The sequence below is a fragment of the Hesperophylax consimilis genome, chromosome 11, assembly GCF_061612785.1.
Source record: "Hesperophylax consimilis isolate HC1 chromosome 11, BYU_Hcon_1.0, whole genome shotgun sequence".
NCBI classification, from domain to species: domain Eukaryota; kingdom Metazoa; phylum Arthropoda; class Insecta; order Trichoptera; family Limnephilidae; genus Hesperophylax; species Hesperophylax consimilis.
The window spans coordinates 31,579,910-31,603,382 of NC_142846.1; the positions used below are offsets into that span (position 1 = coordinate 31,579,910).

General features: G+C 32.9%; 1 protein-coding gene and 1 non-coding gene across 2 annotated transcripts in view; one reads left to right on the plus strand and one right to left on the minus strand.

Annotated features, from left to right (window-relative positions):
• The window catches only part of LOC149420025 (uncharacterized), a 624,492-nt gene that overhangs the window by 71,602 nt on the left and 529,417 nt on the right, over positions 1–23,473 (minus strand). The gene's annotated exons all lie outside the window — the stretch shown is intronic.
• Positions 1,349–1,420, plus strand: TRNAH-GUG (transfer RNA histidin (anticodon GUG)). The gene has a single exon. It is a non-coding gene; the product is annotated as a tRNA-His (tRNA).

Genomic DNA, 23,473 nt, shown 5'->3' on the forward strand with positions numbered 1-23,473 from the left:
TCTGAATTACTGCACAAGTGTAATCTTTCTGAGTAACAAAACCCAAATTAAGAGAATGGAAATAATTCAGAACAGAAGCATGAGGACAATATTGTGTTGTAGCAGGTACATCAGGATAAAAACCATGCCAACGCCAACTCAATCTTTTAAGTGGTTAGTTATTATATTATTAGTTTACAATACCTCAGTGTTTATTTATAAGTTAAAAAATAAAATGTTACCAGATTATATGTTAAAGAATGTAAGAATTAATAGTACAGCTCATTTATTTCCTACAAGAAACTGCAACGATTTTAGGCTTCCTAAAACAAATTTATCGGTAACACAAAACAATATTTTTAACAGGTTTTTAAAATGTTCAATGAACTCCCGGTAATTGTTAAGGATGCGTCTTGCAGTTTTTCGTGGATTATGTCTTAATTGTTGTGAAGTCTAAATTTTAGTATGTAAATAGTAAATATTATAGTAGTCCTAGAAAATAATATATTAGGTATAAGATGTAAAATTTTATAACTAAATAAATTATACTTAAAAAAAATTACAGTTTTTTTTTTTTTAATTCATAAAAATATATTTGGATACAGGTTTTTTTACATGCTTTTCGACTACCACACTAGACACATGTCCGTATTATGGTAGTCGAAATTTGTGTATAATTATATAAATGTAATACATGATTCATTCAGTTGCAAAATAGGTATACGTTAAATAGGCTTAACTGAAAATAAGAAAGGATGAAAAAAAAGATAAATTAATTAATTATTATAAAAAGAAATTTTAAAAAAAAAAGTAAAGGTTAATTTTGACTTGCTCAATCACTCCGATTATTCCAGTTCGTAAAGTATGAATTGCGCCAAATATTCACCTAGCGGCCGTTCTCTGAACTATCTAGTTGACGAAAATAATTATTTGCTTTTTTGTGAAATTGTCTACGGGCCTTACAACAATTAATTAATTCATGTATTGTAAATAGTTGTTTACCAGTTGTGTAAAAGTAATTTAGTCGAATAACAGAGGTTTTCTAAACGATATTTATTTATTGAAGCATAAAAATCCCGCAATTCGTTATATTATGTTTCCAAAGATTCACGATAAAAACACTATTTTTCGATATAAAAACGGTTATAAAATTTTGTACTAAAAATTAAAATAGTTGTTTATTTCTAAAAGGCACGAATGAGATCAAATTCTATATTCTAATGAAATTTTGTAAAAATATAGCACACCTAGCGACACTTTTCCCAACCTCAGCACTAGGATTCGTACCGAATTCCCTGTGTACGACGCATGCTCAAAAGCCGAGCGTACAAATACTAAAATATCGTCAACAAAGCTTACCAGCCCGGTAGCCGTGATCGTCTAGTGGTTAGGACCCCACGTTGTGGCCGTGGTAACCCAGGTTCGACTCCTGGTCACGGCAACGAGTAAAAATCGTTGTCATGGTGGGCTTTATTTTTTGTAATTGATATTAAGAATATTATTTTATTTTTATTCAGAGGTAATGGATATTTGGAAATATTGACCAAGTCCTCTCATAAAAAGCATTTTACAGAAAGTAACGCCGTAAACGTCTCAAGATTTGTCATGCCGATGGATTTTGTTATAGAATGAATAAAAAATAACTTTCCTATTTTTGTAAATGTTACTTACCGTCTTATCAGATAATATGTTTATATATTGATAAAAAATAGTATATATAATCTACCATAAGTAGTTTCCCCAGAAAAGCTAGTTATAAATATAATTTTTTTTTAATTTTGCTCTTTTACATAGTATTTTGTCTTCACGGAGTTTTAAAAATATGAAAATAATCCAAGGATCGTAGAAAACGTATGTTAAATATATTTTCTACGAACCCTGAGAATAATCATATCCACAGACATATGAATATATATCTATGATCATATCAATGTTTCATTTTAAGATGGAATAGACCTATTACTAAATGGGTACCTACTTACCGCACCTGTCACCACAAACTAAAATAAGTAAAAATAACGTATCGTAACAAAGAATAACTAGTAGATGAAAGATTGGAATGAGGAACTCCAGTCCATTTTTTTAAACAATAAATACCTTCTAACTGTAATAGATATTTTATTTTGGTACAATATTTAACATTTCATAATCAGTAATGTTGGCACAATCCAGTAATGTTGGCCTCACTGGGTGACTTACCCGCGCTGAGCTCTCCATTAACAAAAATATACATAATACATTTTTTAAATATATAAAATGTTGTTATTATAAATAATTATATATATATATATATATAAGAATTATATATATATATATATAATATATACGGTGTCCGGAAACTCGTAGTACAAGCGGGAAACTGGAGAATCTACACCACATGGGGAACCCAAAAAAACATAAAGTTTTTTGATTTGAGCATTTTCAAAAAAAAAAAAAAAACCAAAAAAAAATATTTTTCGGCTATTTTAGGGTTAAAATTTTTTCTGGTGTTTAGGGTTGAATAACAGATGTTTTAAACCTGCAGAGCAGAAATATTTTATGATTATACCGGGTTAAATGAAGGGTGATTTCAAAATAATGCTTCAAATCCGAGTTTCTTCAATTGTTTTACTTTCAAATAGTTTTAATTAGTTGGGTACTTTGATCTTCAGTAATAATTTATAAGAATTTGATTAAAAAAAAAAAAAAAAAAAAAAAAAATCAACTTCAAACTCGATTTACTCGATAACGAAAGCTCAAATAAAAAAAAAAATATACTACAAAATCGACTCCAAATGTGATGTAGATTCACCAGTTTCCCGCTTGTACTACGAGTTTCCGGACACCCTGTATATAATTTAGAATTATTTTATCTTATGAAATTTTGGTAAAATTTTGTTTTTTGTTTTTAATTTATTTTGTAATTTTGTGTCTATATTGTGTATATATTTTTGTTTTCCTCAATTTTATTTAAAGTGTTAGACTGTTGAATGCTTTTATAGCATGGGATTGATAGTATCTTTGTCCAAAGCTTGTATTTACCGTCGGAGTTTTTATGTTTTTATGTACGCTTGTCTAATTGGTCTGTTAGTGATATATTTTGCACGTTGAAATTTGTTGTTATGTTCAAAAATGTAGTTTAGTAGTGTTTTAACGTATAATTGGCGTATATCTAGTACGTCACAACTGTTGAATATTTGGTCTGTATCAGTCAGTCTATATTTTTATAGTATTACCTTTAAGATATAATAATATTTTGTTATTGCTTTATGTAGTTTTAATAGTTAAAATAATCTCCCGAAAACGCATCAAAAAGGTACTCCTTTTTTTTCTACCCGCGCTGACCCTTGTATCGGAGGTGAGATGTTTTTAATTTTTTTATTTTTTTTTAGGTACTTACCCGCTTCTTAACATCGAAGAACACTAGGTAAAATTTTAGAAACTTGTCACTGATTTTATCGTATTGAATGAGATTTTCAAATTCCCCACAAACCCTCACAAGTTTCTTTACCTCCGAAAATGAACAAAATTATATGTAAATTATCACTGTTTTTTTGTATTAGTCAGGCAGGCATTTTACCAGGCTTTCAAAACCAATATCTCAATGTTTTTAGAAAATTTGCTGTGAACGAAAACGAAATATATTGCGTTCTCACATTTACTGTAAACATTATGTTTCCTAATATATAAATGTATATTCCTAATATATAATATATAATAAATGGTTGGATAATCAATAAATGCCCGGATTCTCCGCATTTTCCGCACAAAAAAGTTCTCCCCTCGAAAAACTATTAGAGTAAGAATGCCATTTACCGGGTACTTTTTTTTGATCAGCCATAAAACGAAGAAATGATTGAATTTTCTGAAAATGAGTTTGTATGTGTATAACTGTATTAATCTTTTATCATGTATGTACAATAAAAATAATTTAGCGGCCGTACTTAAAAACACAAAAGGAAAAATATGTCAAAGGAGAAATTTTGTCTTTGAAAAAAAGAGGTCCTTATATCGGGTACCATACCTGCCTTTTATCGGGTACCCGGTGATAGGATGCCTACCATTTATCGGGTACCCGGTAATACGCATAAAAAGTATTTCTACAGGTGCTTTGAAAAAATTATTATTTTTTAATAAAACATAGTTAATTAAGTTATAAAAAGGCTGTTTATTTTCGTACTGTTAAGTTCAACCGTTAAGGCAAATATCACATATGAAATCGAAATTCCCGTTATCGGAACATTCTACGTGAGCCCATTTTTTACATGCAATGCATTTTATCCATTTTTCTCCTCTGAAATTAGATGAATATGCTTTGTTACAGTAAACGCACGCTGCATCTTCTTCATCGGTATCTGGATCATCGTCGGTATCCATGAAAATAACAGAGTCATCGTTACTCTCACCACTGCTGGAATCTGATGTGTCCACTTTTTTTTGCTTCCGTTTCATCTTCGTTGTATTTTCAGTTTTCGTCTGTTTTTTCATAATGCGTTGTTTACCTTTAACCAAATTTAATTTACTGACGCCTTTCTTATCTTGTTTAGCTAAAGACTCACTTAAATTGTTTTTGTATGGGGATCTTGAAACTAAACAAGCAGATCCGGTTCTTTTACTTGTGTTAGGTTTAACAGTGGGTAGTTTTTTAATGTCAATACATCTAATGGGATCATTGCTTGAAGATGCAGCAGGGGTATCTACAGTGCTAACAGTTGCCAACGCCTGAGTGAGATGTGTGCCAGAATCAAGTAACTCAGCTTCTAGCGTAATATTTTGTGTTTCTTCCGGTTCTGGAACATCGTGAGCAGCAAAATCGTGGTCTCTGAATATGAAACGATTGCAAGGAAATATGCCACTTTTGCGGACACCATTGATGGCCACTTCAACAGTTGCACTACGTTGGTATGCTTGCCCCATAAGACTTGCGACTTGTAATGGAGTCACCATTCTTCCGACATTATTCCTCAACCACGTAGTTACAGCTTTTGAATAATATGTTTTAAATGGCCCCATAAAAGCAAGGTCTAGCGGTTGCATCTTATGAGTTGAATGTGGGGGTAAACAAATTATTATAACGCCATTGTCGCGGGCAATGTTGATTACGTCAATATTTCGTGTATGCGAGTAATGACCATCAAGAATAAGAATAATTTGATCCCCTTTAGAAGGCCTGGTGTATTTAACGAAGTGGCGAAACCAATCAGTAAAAATATTTTGCTGAACCCAGCCTGAAGGATGGCACGCCGATATAGCTCCTGGTGGAGCTCCATCCATGAGTTCTGCTTTCACGTTTTTACGGGGAAATATGAGCATCGGAGGTACGTAGTTGCCAGATGCACTCATACATGTTATAACAGTTGAGGGCTCCTCTTTCTGCAGATGTTATAGCTCCGACTTGCTTCTTTCCTTTCAGTGATAATATTTTTGGCAATTTACTTTGCACAACGCTGATGCCGGTTTCATCTACGTTGTAAATTCTAGTTGGGGAATTATCAACACTGTCTAGTTGTGCCTCAAAAATATCAAAAATTTTTGAAACATTGTCTGGGTTGAAACCTTTAATACGTGCCAAAGACGTGCCTTGGGGCTTTCTCTTGGAAAGATGGGGGTGTCTCTGTAAAAATTATTTAAGCCATTTTGCACCAGCAGACATTTTTTCGACGTTAAACGGATGTGGTATTTTGTTTAAATCGGCAAGTTGAAAAGCTAAACTTTTGACATCAGCGAGAGTGAGTCCGTAGAACCGTTCATCCATTTGAATACAGTACTGCACAAGCTGTTTTTCAAATCCTGCTGACAGTGTAGGCTTTCTTCCAGACTTCTGGGAAATTAGTTTGTCGATGCAACTTATTTGCTTCTTATTTCTTACGTAATCTTCTAAAGTAGTCTGTGGGACATGGAACACCCGGGCTGCTTTCATATATCCCATCGTTTTGTTTTGAACAGCTTCTATAGCTCTTTTCATATCTGAAGGATCCCATTTTTTGCGTTTTGAAGTTGCCATCTAAAACAAATATTAGCTGAATAAATTAAGCCTTTTATCGGGTACCCGAAGTTGGCCATTACCGGGTACCCGGTATTGCGGATATCACAAATCTGAACAACGAAATGATGACAGAAACGTAACAGAGCGATGAAATGTCCAAAGAATGCATGTCGTGTAAACTTAACTACATAGGTTAATAGAAAAATAATAATAACTCTAAAAAACACTTAACCTTATTATCAAAATATGCCGTGTTAAAACTGCCTTGATATACTATTTATCAGATTTTTTGCAAAAATGCCTGCCACTTAATGAACGTGCGAGTGACGGTTGTCGATCTTCGCCTTATGATGGCGGATGGTAAGATCTTTGTTTTACCGGTCGATTAGTTCGCGCAGTTGGCACCAGTTTCCACATAAAGGGGTACCCGGAATTGGGCAACTACCCGGTAAATGGCGTCTTTACTCTATTGAAAATCTTTGAAATTCCCCGCTATTTGGGGAATCCCGCTTAAAGTGCCAACCCTGATGTGGATGTTTTAGATTTAGACAATAGATTACTCACATAGAATGGTTGTGGTGAAACTGCAAGTTCGGTCGTACCAACCAAACGGTGTGTTAATGACATGGTGGGTTGTTCGTTTTTAAATGACGATTTATAAATTCTACGTGTAATAAAATACAATAAAACTTACATATTCAGAATCAGTGATTGTTGATCTACGTATATGAATATATTATATTTTTAAGCCATCATATTTTTCACTGCAGTTTCTTATTGTTGCCTTCCCCAAATATTTACTATTACTGTAAGTTATATTTTGGTTGAATAAATAACCTACAATTAAGATTAGTTTGAATTGAGTTCTACTAATATGTAGAACATCATAATATATATTTATACATAATACAGCACGTATAATATCTCCCGAGACTGCCATCTATCGGGAAGGTCCCGCACTAATGGAGCCACATTAGCGACAACGGTGATTATGTGAATTATTAATTCCAACAAAATTTCCTCATACATAATATCATAACTGAGTGAAATTTCCGTACGTTTAAAAGCAAATCCTATAATAATTTTGAATAATATTAATTCATAAGTGGCATGTATTCGCGTAATATTAATTCACTCTTGCTGGTTTGGGAAAACCAACCAAACTACCTACGGCTACATACTCCACATACCTGATAATACCTAATCTTATTTGTAAATCTTAAATATATCTTTAAAATGGGTACTTATGTAAGAAAGTAATATTATTATTTTTTATACGACAATATGAGCGATACTGAAACAAAAATAGAGTTTTAAAAAATCAGAAAAAAATACGGGCGCATCTGGGACGTGAATTCAGGACGTTCGCTTTGCTGGGGCACTCCTATAGCAACTGCGATTATGTGTCCCTATTTCCTTCTGTCATATTTGACTGTATTATACTTCGAATAAGAACTACCAAACAACCAAAATATCTCCGGGTAGTCATTGATGATAATCTTAGACGGGACCTACATATCAAAAGTATCACGGAAAACTCACCAAACTTATATATTTCTTTAAAAATCTAAGAAATGTGTAAAGTAAAAACAAAGTCTATAGCTCTTTATGTCATTCTCGTATTGAATATGGAATAATAGGAAGGGGATCTGCTGTATCTAAGTATATACATAACCTGAACACAATTCAAAAAGGAATCATAAAGACCATACTGGAAGTACCCACAAGAACGCCTTCGATTGTAATTTTCAATAGTTTGGATGTACCAAATTTACAACAAATATATTTTATAAAATATTCCAAAAAACTATTCAAACTTACTGAATTCTCTACAATACAAAATGACATAAAATATATTCCAAGTCATAAAACAACATTAGGACAAAGAAACAACATTTATTTTGCGACATAACTAAACAACATCCTTCCCTTAGATATAAAGCGAACAGAAAATTTTAATGATTACAAATCAAGAATAAAAATCTGGCTGAAAGAGATTAATGAAAAAACTCTGATAAAACATTAAAGACTACATAGAAAACAAATAAAATAAGAATGAATAACTGTAGTCCGCCTCAGCACAGGTAACCCTAGTGAGGAGGACTAAGAAATACAATTTACTATACATATTTTCACTATCATATTTTATATGAACAATGATTAAATAGTCGCTTTAATAAATAAAAAAAACTATCGTCCCACTTCTGAATTCATTCGTAGGATTTTTAACAAGGATCTCTCCATTCTGTCACGGATGTCATAATGATATAAATACAAGATGTTCTTAAGGTAAAACTGATAGAGAGCATTTCTTCGATAAATTTTTACTTGACAAGTAGAAAAAATATCTATTTATATATTAACACACTGTAGTCGGGCGCTTCAAACAATAGACTATAGCCTATAGCGGGTGTTTTTCGCGAATAGCGCAAAAATATATCGCTTCAGCCAAATCTTCACCAGAATGGGCAGACAAATTATCGACGAATATTTCCTCATGACTTTCGTTATTATCTGAAGACATTTTTGAAGGGTAAAAGAAAATATCAATTAAATAAATTCCACTAAAAAAAACACGTCTGTTTTGTAACTCTGTATATCATAACTCAAGCAGGTGTATATTAGCGCCACTCTATCTTCACAAGTAACGAGTGCCGGGAAAAGTCATTCAGGAAATGATTATTGTAATAACATCCTCGGGATTATCTCATAAGAGAGGTCCAATGAATTTATAACACGTCATAAGAATAGAATAGGTACTCATATTCCCAGTACAACTAACAAACAATCTTTGAAATTTAACCCGATAAAATTGCCTAATTATTGCAAGAGTATGTGTGTACATAAAAGAAACAACGGCTTATCTTTTTTTGTTATATGTGTGTGTAGTTTGTAATGTCTTCAAGCGTTTAGATTAAATAGTCACGGGAAATAATAATAATAATTTTCCTTCCTCGCCTTTGAAGTGGAGCCGGCGTAAAGGGTATTTTTACCCGTCCCGCCGATAAGCACCAGTCGGCCGCGCGGGTAAAAATACCGTTCCCGCTCATAGTGTGTTAAGTGCCTACTTAAATATAAATTGGCATTACGATACAGAAAATTTGGTATGGAATTTTTGTTACATAATAAAATATATTTTAACTTACGGTACGATCACAACCAATAAATGGTAATATGAAAATGATTGAAACTGTTTATTCAGGTTGAATCTAAACATAATTAAATTAATATTCCCAGTAGGAAAATGCTGCCATTCTGACCAATTGAAACTATTTTAATTTTAATATGAAGATTCTCGACACAAAAGTTTCCAACTATAGTACCTACCTATTGGTTAGTTATATGAATATTGGGAGTGGGCCCTATAGTAGCTTCTTTTTGAACTACTTACTTAATTTAATTTTTGACAATATTCCAGCACGATTAGAACAAGCTACTTTGATAAACTAGTATCGCCCTCGCAGCAATACTTATAATGTGGTGATAATAGATGATGAACCATCTAGAATATTTGTCAATACAAATTTATCTCAGCTTGCCTGTAGTGATAGTTGTGTAAAAATAAATCAAAGCGGTCAAAATTTTTTTTTAGATTTTCCAACTTTGTAGAAATGAGTTATGTTCTAACTTGCCATTCTCATATAAAATTAAGTAAAAACTTGAGATAGTTATTTCTTTTGATAGGTCCCCATCTAATTGTCTCCAAAGTTAAGTGTGTCATGCTGTGAGTAGTAATACTACAACCATTGACATACATAAAAAGACGCCTCGTGTTATATGTGAGAATGAATAAAATGGCTACAAATAACATCATTCATGGCACAATGGAACGGAACGCATAAGAAAGAGATTCAAAGGATATGTGTACGGATGAAACATCTATATTATTAAGATCACCCCTCGTCTCTGCATGCGTTGCTCACGACACCAGTTTCGAGCTTAAGCGGCCCACTGACGGGCGAACATGTCCGCGGCACGACGTCACAGGCGAGCGACGAACATTTTTGTATGGATGTCCGAGGTTAATCGCGTGAGGTCATGATCAGACTGCTCGCCGCGGACAAGCTCGCTCGTCAGTGATCCGCTTTTCGCCTACTTATCGACGAACAAACGAGCGAGTAGTGCAGTGAAATACGACGTACGTACTGTCATTAGGTTTTCCTTCATACTCTTGTTTTTTTGTGTTTGCTCTCTCTAGAACTATATAATAACTAACTAGACTGTAACGGTAGCTTGTCTTACTTTCTTATATCACTTTTTTGCGCGAGGAATCCGTCAGTGGTGTCAACTGAAAACTTTCCAGAATAAGGCAATATTATAGTAAATTCTGGGCAGTACAGAGATAAATTCTCGTGAATAAATTCCGTGCACCGCGACAGTGAGCCGCTAACTTCCTCGCTTAGAAGTAGCCTGAATCAACAAACTATAGAAAAACTGTATTATCTCTTTTCAATCAGAGCCAATGTTTTGCTAAGGTTTAAAGTCAATATTATTTTATCCAATATTGACAGAAAGGGTTGAAAGGTGTTGGAAATTCATATTATTATAACCTGATATAAAACTTTGGCATGGGTTGGATGACGCAGTATAGATTGGGATTCAGTGTTAGCCTTTTCAATACTTGAAGGTGTTTTGATCCTAAAATAATATGTTGTTTTTAGGCCCTGGTCTGTCTTTGGTCGGTGGAATTAAGTATCTACAAATTCGCTACGATCCGACTCCTGCAAAGTAAGAAAAATTGACAAATTCAAAACAAAGAGTAATTGAAAGATAAGCAATGAGACAAAAGTTATTTACAAAGTCACAGACGATTTTCAAATCACTTCTCAGTTATATTAGAAAAATACTGTGTAGGTACCGGCAATTCACAATATGACACGTTTGAATTTATGATCGCACACCAATAGTATTGAAAGAATTAAAAAAGTTTTTTTACTAGTTTGGCGTCAGTGCCTTGTAAACAAAGCGTTTCGTGTATAATGTGTTACTGTTGTGGCGAATTTGTTAGTTTGTTAACTTTCCTTGTTCAAATTCAACAAGAATAACGTTCAAATAATACTAGGAAGGAGTTATACGAGTGTATAATGTAGGACTATAGGCAGTTGATTCAGTATAATTGCGTACTTCCAAACATTTGACTTTGGTAAAGCCTAGTTATTTTTATTTAAGACAGTTTTATGGATTCTGCTAAAACTCTGGATTGGACCATTGCAACTAATCTTTTGTGTCCAGATTGGACCATTGCAACTAATACTTTGTATGCTAGTTTGAAGGAATCATACCGCTAGTTCTTTCTGGCACGTTCTATTGAAATAATATAAATGATATCCACTCAAACTGACTGCGCAGCTTTGAAAGACTTCAATATAAAATGTAAAATGAAATGCTTGCCTAAGTAGACATAAAAAACTTTATTTTAGCCAACGTTGGTGTTTGAGAGAATGCTCCTACTTCAGCGGATCACTTGTCCCAAAGTTGTGACACTAGTGATTAATAATTATCTAAATCTAAAAGATAATTTGTGCCAAATCTAAAATGCTAGCCATATAATTTACGTTTCTAGATGTTTATCAATACCTTACTTACCAATACGTTATTAACTATACCTACATAGTTATTAATTATACATAGTTATTAATTATACATAGTTATAAATTATACATAGTTATTAATTATACATTGTTATCATACGTAACTGAACTGCCTCAGTAAGATTTTGATGTACAGGGTTTTCCAATAAGAGGTGTAATTTTGATATTCAATCGTTAAAGATGAATGGTTTCGTTGCTAGTGTGGCACGTAGCGCTGTTTTGTTGAAAGTAAACGTTGTCCAGATTAATACCATCCAATTTCAGCCATAAAAAAACATTAATCATCTCTCGATAGCGCAATTCATTCACCGTAACTGTTGCTCCAGCCTCATTTTCAAAAAAGTAAGGTCCAATGACTCCGCCGGACCATGAACCGCACCAAACAGTCACACGTTGAGGATAGAAAAGCTTTTCAACAATAACTCTTGGGTTTTCCGAGCCCTAAATGCGACAATTTTGCTTGTTGACGAAGCCACCGAGGTGGAAATGGGCCTCATCACTCAAGATGATTTGCATTTGATTCACTCAAGTGAATTTTAATAATTTCAATGCATTGTTGAAGCTTGTATCGTTCCATTTTTACTAATGACGTAGTTTTTACTTGTCAAATGTCAAAAAATGACAGCTTCAAAAGTAACATCTACCGAAATAGCGGGATATTCAAAACAACACCTCTTATTGGAAAACCCTGTATTTTTTTAGCGATAAATTGAAAATGTCCACTGGCTCGGACGTACACAAAAAACACATAATAAAGAAGAACACGATTAATGCCTTGTGAACGTGTTTCGTATTCCAAATATTTGGGAAATCGGGCTATAAATTTCCAATGCAGAGCTATGTTTCACCATGAAAAGGATATGTTTTCAAACTTTAGCTCCACACAGTAATTAATACATTTGTAATATACTGTAAAATATAGTACATGTTATAAAAAAAAAACTGTGTTTCCTTACCGGCCTAATTTTCTTCACAACCAGCCACTGCCACCCATCGGTGGTTATGGTTGTAGATAACCCTTGGCGTCACATCGAAAGTAAGAAAATTTGGTGGTATTAAGTATTAAGTATTAAGGGCCCGCTTTCCGCGTAAAGAATTTAGATTTGGGCAATACCCACAAAATAAACAATATTTAGTGTTAAAAGAATCCGACAGAGGTGTCTGAATTCGTATTAGGAATAATTTTGGGGATTATGAAATTAAATTACCGACATCTATTGCAATTTTAGAAAAACAGAACCATTTTTAGTTAGCACCGAGCAAATGATAACGAAGTCGAAATGAAGATGGTTCTCAAAATAGTCAAAATATGGGTTTTATTACGGATTTAATTAATTATTATTTTTTTTAATTTTACAAAAAACATTTACGAAAGTTATTTGTATAGGTATAAAAATTACTTTACTTTACTAAAATACTATTCTCACTTTTATAAAAGTAATTTATAACTTTTATAAAATCAATAAATATATTTTTACATCAATAAGGTTTTTCTTATATGGTTATCTTTATAGGGTGTCCGGGGGTAAAGTGCTCAAACTTCAGGAGGTTATTCTAAATGCTAGAAGAAGTAAAAATGAAATAGAAATTATTCGAATTTCCAAATGTTTCCACAAAAATTTATTTTCCGTAGAAGAAATTGTTTTTTTTTCTATACAAAAAATTAAACTTTTTTACTCGAAAACTATCTTAAAACGTTGAAATTCCAAAAAAAGTTTGTTTTTCTTTTTTACTTGTACTATCAATTAGAATCACCTCCCGAAGTTTGTGCACTTTACCCCCGACATCTTGTATAATATGCGCAATATAATATTTATACACGTGTAATATCTAATTTTGTACATTTATATAAATTATATACACGTTTACATTTTTATGCTCATCAAATTTATTATATTATAAAGATAGATAGAAAGATCCTTAGTGCTTCCTGAGGACTTACAAATCAGAAGACTTTTTTGTAATTATTTATTTATTCATTTAAACAATTCAATAATTATAAAGAGTAATAAAATATGTAAGCAACATAAAATTACATTCTAAAATGTGAAAGGGGCTCTATTTATTTACATTTTTATGAAATTACTACTTTTAATAGTTTAAGCTTTCAGTGAACTTTCAATTTTATTTTTAACTTCTCTAAATATTATTTGTTTAAATTGTCAAATATAATTTAATCACAAACACAAGATTCACTCAAAATGAAAGATTGGTGGTTCTGAAATGTTCCCATAAATACGGTGAAAGAACCCTAAACTATAAACTTACTACCCTAAACATGCTTCGAGCGAAATGCGGATCTGGAAACCTTATCGTCAATCTGAGCAAAACATACCATGAACGTCAATATAGCAATAGCCTTTATTCTGCTGCAGTTTCATTAAATGCCGAGAGATCCGTTTACAGTCTCCAAAAAGCAATACTGGGGCACAACCCTAGAAGCAAAGCTAAATGATTGGAATACAGAAAGATAAAAACACACCATTGTCAAAAACATCTTGGCCGTAAATGATTAAATAAAATTAGATTTATTCAGGAAGGCAAGCATTACGGTGATCGATGTTAAAAATCTAACATAGCCCTAGAATAACTCCAGTATCTTTAAGAAACCTTTCTCTTAAAGCTCAGAAAAAAACTTTCCATGACAGTTAGATATACCACTCTACAACAAGACCGCGTACGGTAAAACTGTAAAAAAAAAAAAGTAATAAATAACAAAATAAATATTTCACAACACAATAATTTCATCGAAAATCTTAAATCCGTTTCACCTTTCTACATTTTCTATATTCTCCTTAAGAGTATAATCCTTAGATAATGCCTTTTCAGATTATTCGTGGAAGCTAGAAAAAAATAAAATCATTGATTATAACTGCACTTCAAGTGACCTTTTAAATAACAGTAAAGGGCTCAAATGATTTTATTATTACGTCCGTGCCTTTGCATCTTTACAAGACTTGGGCAAAACATTCTGTAGCGGAGTATAGATTTCACATCTGAAACATAATTAAAGAGTTTATTGAAAATAGAACACCAAGGTACGGTTAGTCAAAAAACGTACAATAAAGTTAATTCTGGGAAGAAATTGTACAGTTGACATTCAGGACAGGTTCACTCCCTCCTCCTCAAAAAAGACCCTCTATACAGCATTCTCAAAGATGACACAGGCTCTGAGAGAAATTATTTTCTTCAGGGCCTCCTTCCGACAAAAAATAACATCACTGAACTAAATTATATTCTTGTATTATTGTAGAAAGCAATCACTTTGTGGTTTGACATATTTAATAAAATAAAATACTTTTATGTTTTAAAACCACGATATTTATTAATTTAAGAACCGACCGGTTTCGCTTTACTTAAGCATCATCTGGGTACAAATTAATACTAAACAAGAAGTACATAATGTGTGCATATATATAACAAAATATAGAGGGAGACAACATGATACAAATATAAGCAACACAAAGACGGTCATAAAATACATTAGCATAAGTGCACAAGTAATGGAAAAACCGCTAGATAATTATGTAGACTAATGGGTTATACGAATAAATCGGGAGAAACAAAACATCAATAAAACCTCAATAATAACGGTTTTTCCGAATTCGCAAATCATTTGATCGATAAAGATCATACATTCTGTCATAGCACCGGTGCTAACATCTTACATAAAAACGGGCATGGTAACAGACTAAACAATTTAGAGGCACTAGAAATTAAAAAAAGCTGTAAAAACCAAAAGTCAGATACTTAATAATCAATTAGACATATCAAGTAGTCCAATATTAGGTCTGTTTCCAATAAACCCATAAAAAAATCCCAGTTCTCCTTACCTCCTTACCACCTTGCCAGTTGATGTTTTGTTTCTCCCGATTTATTCGTATAACCCATTAGTCTACATAATTATCTAGCGGTTTTTCCATTACTTGTGCACTTATGTTAATGTATTTTATGACCGTCTTTGTGTTGCTTATATTTGTATCATGTTGTCTCCCTCTATATTTTTTTATATATATGCACACATTATGTACTTCTTGTTTAGTATTAATTTGTACCCTGATGATGCTTAAGTAAAGCGAAACCGGTCGGTTCTTAAATTAATAAATATCGTGGTTTTAAAACAAAAAAATATTTTATTTTATTAAATTATATTCCCCACAGTTTCAGAACTTTCAAAGCTTTTTTCGCTCGCACGCTTTTTTCTGGATTCCACGTTCGAGTATTGTTATTTGAAACAGGTGGCCCATATATTATTATTACATATTATATTATATTTCGGACATCGTTGCATTGTGAATCATTAGAGCAGATCTTCAAACGGAGAACAACACGACCGTCCGCGAAGCTCTCTAAGCAGTGACTGAAAGGCAGATAGCGTACGCGCGTAAGGAAGTGAGAGGGGCTGAAATAATCATGCTTAGAATCATAAGACGTAAGCGACTGTTGTGAAAATGTTTAATAAATCACGGCGTATTTCAAAAATAGCAAAAATCACTTTTGGGGTCTATTGAGTAGCATTAAAAGAAGCATTGTGATTTTTTTCATACATATAACTTGTAAAATAACAGAAATAAAAGTGTTAATAATATTTTTCGGAGCATACTTTGCGATTTATTTCTATAGAAGGAATTTCAAATAATTACCGTTTCGGCTTTTGGAACAGATAGATACTATCTTAAAGAATAACATATATTTTTTAAGAGCTTAAAAACTTCAAACTTTTAAGGAAAATATCTCGGAAATTGGATGAAATTCGAATAGTGGGCCCTTAAAGGAACCAGCGTCATTGATCCCTTCGGCACCGGTGCGTAGTCGGGATACACGCCAAACGCGCGCCCAACATTTGTACACGGTTGACATTTGTCACATGAGAACGGGTCGCTTCTACGATTCGTTCTTAGGTTCAACAGCTCGGCTGTGGAACGAACTGCCGGCCTCTGTGTTTCCTCCCTCCTACAACTTGAGGCTCTTCAAGACCCATGTTCACTCCTTCCTCTCCACAAAAAGACCCTCCACACAGCATCCCCAAAGATGACATAGGCCCTGAGGGAAATTATTTTCTTCAGGGCCTCCTGTGTGGAGTTAATATATATATATATATATATATATATATATATATATATATATATATATATATATATATATATCCCGCTACATTTGTTGCGTCCGACCCCTAAAAACTCCATAGCATTGCAGCGTCCACCGACTTACAGCGTCCGATATACGGACGCTACAATGTTTTGACCTCAAAATTGGCCAGAACGATGCTTACCCCATGTAGAATCGTATGGCAAAAATTTTTGTGGAAGTAAAAAATGTCTCAGAATGTCTGGAAACGAATATTGAACGTTTGACATTTTTGCCGACAGGTTCGCTACACGATGTATATATCGAGCAGTGTATGTTTTTATTCATTTCTACGATCTTGCCGCGTCCACGAAGTAATATAATTTTCAAGACATAACGACGATCGTGCTACGTCTACGCATTACATCGTTAGTATTGCGTCCTCGAGACGGATTACGAGTAGATATTATTTTATATACATAACGACGGTCGTGCTGCGTCCACGCATTACGTCGATAGTACTGCGTCCCCGTAGCCGCTCATGAGAATATACTATTTTTAACTCATAATGACAATCATGATGCTTCCATGCATCACGTCGATAGTATTGCGTCCCAGTGAACGATCACGAGTAGATATTATTATGAATACAAAACGACGGTCTTGCTGCGTCTACGCATTACGTCGATAGTACTGCGTCCTCGTGGCCATTCGGAGTACATTGTTCAATATTATTTGAGCGTTGGGTTGAGTAAATCATCAGATTTGGCAACATTTGGTTAATTTACAACGATGCCGCTTGATACTCAGAACTAAGAATCGTCTTGCGTGGTTTTTAATGCATAACGACGATTTTGCTGCGTCCACGCATTACTTCGATAGTACTGCGTCCCCGTGGCCATTCACATTATTCCATTATTTTCATAAATTATTTGAGCGTTTGGTTGAGTAAATCATCAGATTTGGCAACGTTGGGTTAATTTACAACGATGCCGCTTGACACAAAGAACTAAGAAGCATCCTGCGTAGTTTTTAATGCATAACGACGATCGTGATGCGTTTACGCATTACGTTGGTAGTATTGCGTCCGTTGTTGTTTTTTTAAAAAGATAAAGCGTTTTTTTGGGAGCGAAACCCGGTCGGCACAAAGTATAAAAAATAAAAGTGGTGTTTACAAAGTTATTGTTTTATTTTAAATTAAATATTGTTGTCAATTAAACAAACAATTTATAAGTTCCCGAATATTATCTGAATATAAAATAAATCTTATAGAATAAAATAAAAACCTCAAGATATGAATTGAAATCTAGCAAGAATATCGTAACACAAATTGTGAGGATTATTATTAATATATTTATAGAATTATAACTTTATATTTTATCACACCTTCATAAATGCAATGAAAACTTTAACTTAAATAAAATCAAAATATAGAAGAATACGTATGTGAAACATACAGCGAATGCACTAAAATCTAGAACAATATAATAAATCTACTAACAATCTTGCACTTAAACATAAGGAGTATAATTTGAAACATGGACGAACTTCTGGTATACCTATGTATTTAACATTATATCCACAACCAGATTTTTTAATACTATCCGAGGCACGCTCACATGCAATACATAAAAATATACCAAGTATTCCAAACTACAAACAATATGTCACAAATTATCACAAAAATAAAAGTAGTGGAATTGTAGTCTATGCTAAAGAAAAATTTACTGATATCAATGTTAACGAAATACCAATATGTAAGGCAAACTGTTTGTCAATTAATGAATCTAAATAATAAGCCATTTAATATAATCGCATGTATCGAATACATAGCTCTATTATACCCTTAAGCTGCTGCCACACGCAAAGCTCACATCAAAAGTTAATGTACAGCGCATCATCTTTTCTACCGACACACGACGCTATCAAATATTTCTTCCTATGGTAGGAGAGGGGGTCAGTTGAATTCGAGAGCGGCCGAGGAACATAATTTCATCTGTCAAAGTGACAACTTTACTTACTGACAGCTTGAGCATGTTTTCGAAATGGATGATACTTGTCGCCTATTGCTGGATCTGTTGGACAACAATGAAAACAATCAACAAACGAACAAACTAGAAGCTTCTCTATGTAGGTATCAGGCCGTCCAACTTTATCAAAAAACCGAATGATATTACCATATAAACATACTGAGATTAAAAATATGATTAATTTTGAAAGGGCGAAAATTTGTTTACTTCAAATTCAAATATTGATTTTATTTATTTATTTATTTATTATTATTACATTTATTACATACAAGATATACAAATATAAAAGGAAGCTTTGACTGTCCAACTAGGAAGTTTCCCGTTTTAGGACAGTCAAATTGGCAGGTTGCGTGTACATAATTCCAGGTAGGTACATGTAAAATATAAAATAAAATTAAAATATAACATATAAATGTAAGAAAGAAAAATAGAAAGAAAATATTTTTTAGGAAAATACAATTTAGCAGTAATGAACTATAAAATCCAGATAGGTACATGTAAAATATAAAATAAAAATATAATATATCAATGTAAGAAGGAAAAAAAAAAAAAATATTTTTTAGGTAAATACAAAATACAAAATCGAGGAAATCAACTCAGACTACGTTTTTTAATAATTTTTCGGAATCTGTCCTACCTAAGTCTAATAACCATTTAGTAATTTTAGTACCGAAGGCTGATAATTCACATAGTTTAAATTGAGAGGGGATTTTGTTGTATATTTTTGGTCCCAGGTATGAGAAAACTTTTTGATAAGCCGCAGTATTGCTAGTTGGAATAGAAAGGTCGTTTCTGCTCTTACTTCTGGTGTGATGATTATGATCGACTGTTATCGTTTTGTTTTTATTTTTGTGGACGCAGATTGTTATTTTTTTTTATGTAACACTGTCGAACATCAAGCACATTAAACTCCTTGAAGAGAGCGTCGCTCGAGTATCTGAAGGGTTTCTTCATAATGACGCGTAGAATGGATTTCTGTGCTTTCAGTAGCGGGTATAATATTGTTAATCCTGTTCCACCCCATCCAATGCAACCGTAGGTTATGACGGAGTTACAGAGCCCGTAGTATATTTTTTTAATGTCTTGAGTTTTTATAATTTCCCGCAATGCTATAAATATATAAATAAGCTTGCGCAATTTATTAGCTGTGTTTTCAATTTGTTGTTTCCATTTAAGATGGTTATCCACTATTATACCTAAATATTTAATAGATTTAACACATTCAAGGGTTTCGCATTTACAAGTATGGTTATTATTTCCAAGGCTACACTTAATATTATGTATTGTGAGGTGATGAGGCGTTTTGGGTTGACCTGCAAGGGTAGCGCTAAATGTGAGATATTTTGTTTTTTGTATGTTTAGTGTAAGCAAATTACTGTCTAGCCACTGTTTTACTCTGTTTATACCTGTGTTCGCAAGGTGGTGTGTTTCTATCCAATCATCTCCTTCAAACAAAATAACTGTATCGTCAGCGAACGTGATAATTTTGCCACCAATGTGTTGGTTACAAAGTTCGTTTATGTATATAATAAAGAGAAGGGGCCCAAGTGTACTTCCTTGTGGTACCCCAAAAGTGTATTTTAGTGAAGTGCTAATAGCCTCGTTAATTCTGGTTTGTTGAAATCTATTAGATATATAACTTTCTATCCATTGAAAAGCTTTTCCCTCTATTCCTATATTTCTAAGTCTCTGTAAAAGAATTTTATGAGATATAGTGTCAAATGCCTTGGCCAGGTTATATTATATTTATATTTTAAATATATGTTAAGTATGTTTGCCAAATAAAGTTTTTTTTTATGTTTCCAAATTTACTAGCACACATGACGATATGAGCTAACATAATAAATAAGAAATGCATTATTAGGCTGCTTATGTCATGGCTGTCAAAGGGAACACGGAACTTAGTTGGTAGCTCCGTAATTAAAATGACCCCCTCTCCTTTTTACGGCGGAGAGGGGGACGCATAACTTTTCAAATATCGCGTCGGGAGCGGTTACGTAAAATAAATTCGGTTAGCGAAGTTCAGAACCACACTTATAGCGCGTTATCTTTTTACGTGTGTCGGGTCTGTATGGGATTGTATGGCGAGCGCTATTGTGCTTTATATTATCTGTTGATGTGAGCTTTGCGTGTGGCAGCAGCATTATAGTCCAGTCAATGAAGGAGGTGTAGAGTGCGTGAGTAGGTACCCAAGCGATTCCTTCAGAAACTTGATCAGGGTGCTTAGGCTGTGAACATCTTGGAATAATTATCGATAATAACATCAAATGGAAAAGTCAAATAAACTCCACAGTAGACAGAATGAGAAAACTCATCTTTATGTTTTTTAGACTAGAAATACTGTATTATTAAAAATACTTAAAGGTATTTATTTTGCACTTGCACATTCTACACTACTACAATATGAAATCGTGGTTTGCGGGGGGGGGGGGGTGCGTATAAATCATACCTACGTCCACTTGTGACAATTCAAAAAATATTAATAAAAATCATATTTAAAAAGCCATATAACTATCCAACAATAAATGTTTTCCAAGGTTTCCCGGTTCCCCTTCTCACAAAAATTTATGACAAAAATACTCGTACATTAAGAACTTCAATTACATAAAGATTTATTTGATAAAAATAATATTCCATAATTAATTTTAAGCTAAATAATTATTTATATTGGAGGACTAACCGTACCACTAGTTCAAACTACAACAGCAAAACATCATTATTTATTTAACGGTATAAAATTATTCAATAAATTACTCCTGGATATATCTGAGGAAAATTATGACAGTTACAAAAAAAAACAATTTAAAATTCTCTAATACCACCTAATAAATTTTCTTATTGTTTTAAATTATTTATTTATTTATTTTATTTCAGGGAAATCAACAGTTTACAATGTGGTTCATTTATACACGTGTAATTTACCTAACTGAGAAACCAATTACAGATTTCCGCAATATTCTATTATGTATGTAAAAATTTAAAAACTATACTAACAAGAACTAAAAAATATTAAATAACTAAATTTATCGAAGAAAGCAAACACTTAGTGACTTGACATTATACAAAATGAAACAAATACTTTGTTTTAAGCCACTTTATTTTTATTTATATTTCGTCGACCGGTTTGGATTGAACCCAAATATTGTATAAAATAAATATAAAGTGGTTTAAAACATAGTATTGTTTCATTTTGTAAAAAATATAACGTTATTCAAGAGGGAGATTATTATAACATGAGATTATTTTAACTGGAGATTATTATAACAGGAGATTATTAAAACAGAAGATTATTATAACGTAATACTACATAATATATGTCATTACATAATATAATAACATTTTATGCAGTTTGGTACACGTTTAATACATTTTTAATATAGTTTTTATATTTATTTTGGTTACATTGAAGATAGAATCAGAGAGAATGTTATTATACATATGTTGAACATATTCTTCTAAGACAAGCATTTTTATTTTACTAGATTACATGAGCGAGTGTGCCGTGTAGGTACTTTCAAATCAATTCTGCTTAATAAACTCCACATATTATGTTTCTGCTTATCATTCCTTGGTATTATTTATAACTAACCTGTTTTTATTACTTTTATTGTATTTTCTTGTAAGGCTATTAATAGTTTTTGTAATAATATTTGCAATATAAATATGTAAAAATATATTGTTGTCCTCTCCTAAGCACAAGCATCTTACTTATCAGAAAAGTGATTTAAATATTATTTAATATTATGTTGTAAATATTGTAACACTAAAGATGTTAAGAAATAAAAATAAAAAAAATATTTTTATTTTGAACTTAATGGTATTAATAAGTTTAACTCATTAATTAAAATATTGCAATTTGAGGTTGAACTAATTAAGTTAAATATAAAAACAGATATTATTATATTGAATACGTAACGACAGAAGTTCTGCGTCGATAGTTTTGTATCCTCGTGACGAATCACGAGTAGATATTATTGTGTATACATAACGACGGCCGTGCTGCGTCCACGCATTTCGTCGATAGTATTGCGTCCCCATGGCCGTTGGCGAATTTGTACATTTTTATGTATTGTTTGAGTCCTTGGTGAAGCAAAACGCCAGATTTGGCAACATTCAGTTCATTTACAACGTTGCCACTTAGCACTCAGAACTAAAAAGCGCCTTGCGCGGGTGGACATTTTTGTAAGATGGTTTACAGTGGACGGTAAATTGATATCCCGACCTAAAAATGTCCGACCGCCCTCTGCAATGGAGCGAACTGGCGCGTTATGAAATGATACATTTTTACTAAGGATATCGTTGTAAAAAAAATTGTCGCACGCCTGCGCCCAGTAGGTACGTTTGTATACAAGGTACAAAAAGATATTCATTCAAACTTCTCACTATCAATAGACAGTTTGTTGTCAGGTCTGATGTGTTTCAGGATGTCAAAAAAATAAAACATAAATATAAATACATATATTTTTTATATACCGCACAAGAGTCTCAACCGCTCCCGTCTGGAACAGCGAGACTGTGGCATCCCCAATCTGAGTACTAGGGTGAAGGTATTGGGGAGGGGAAGAAGATGAGGAAGAGAAATGTAGAAAAGTACCTGGCTATTTATATCTGGTCACCAAACACGGCAAAAGCTTGGAAATAACGTTTCCATTCGGAATGGTGGTCACACACCAGGGCGATACTGAGAGTATATTTCACTCTGGAACGTGCTGCAAACACACTTTATATTATGTTTAATGTATTAATTGTGAAATAACACAAACAAATAAAAATTTATTTGCGCACGCCGGGTTTGACCGTCAGATTACGGGCTTCGGATTGCGAGTCGAGAGTCTTATCTC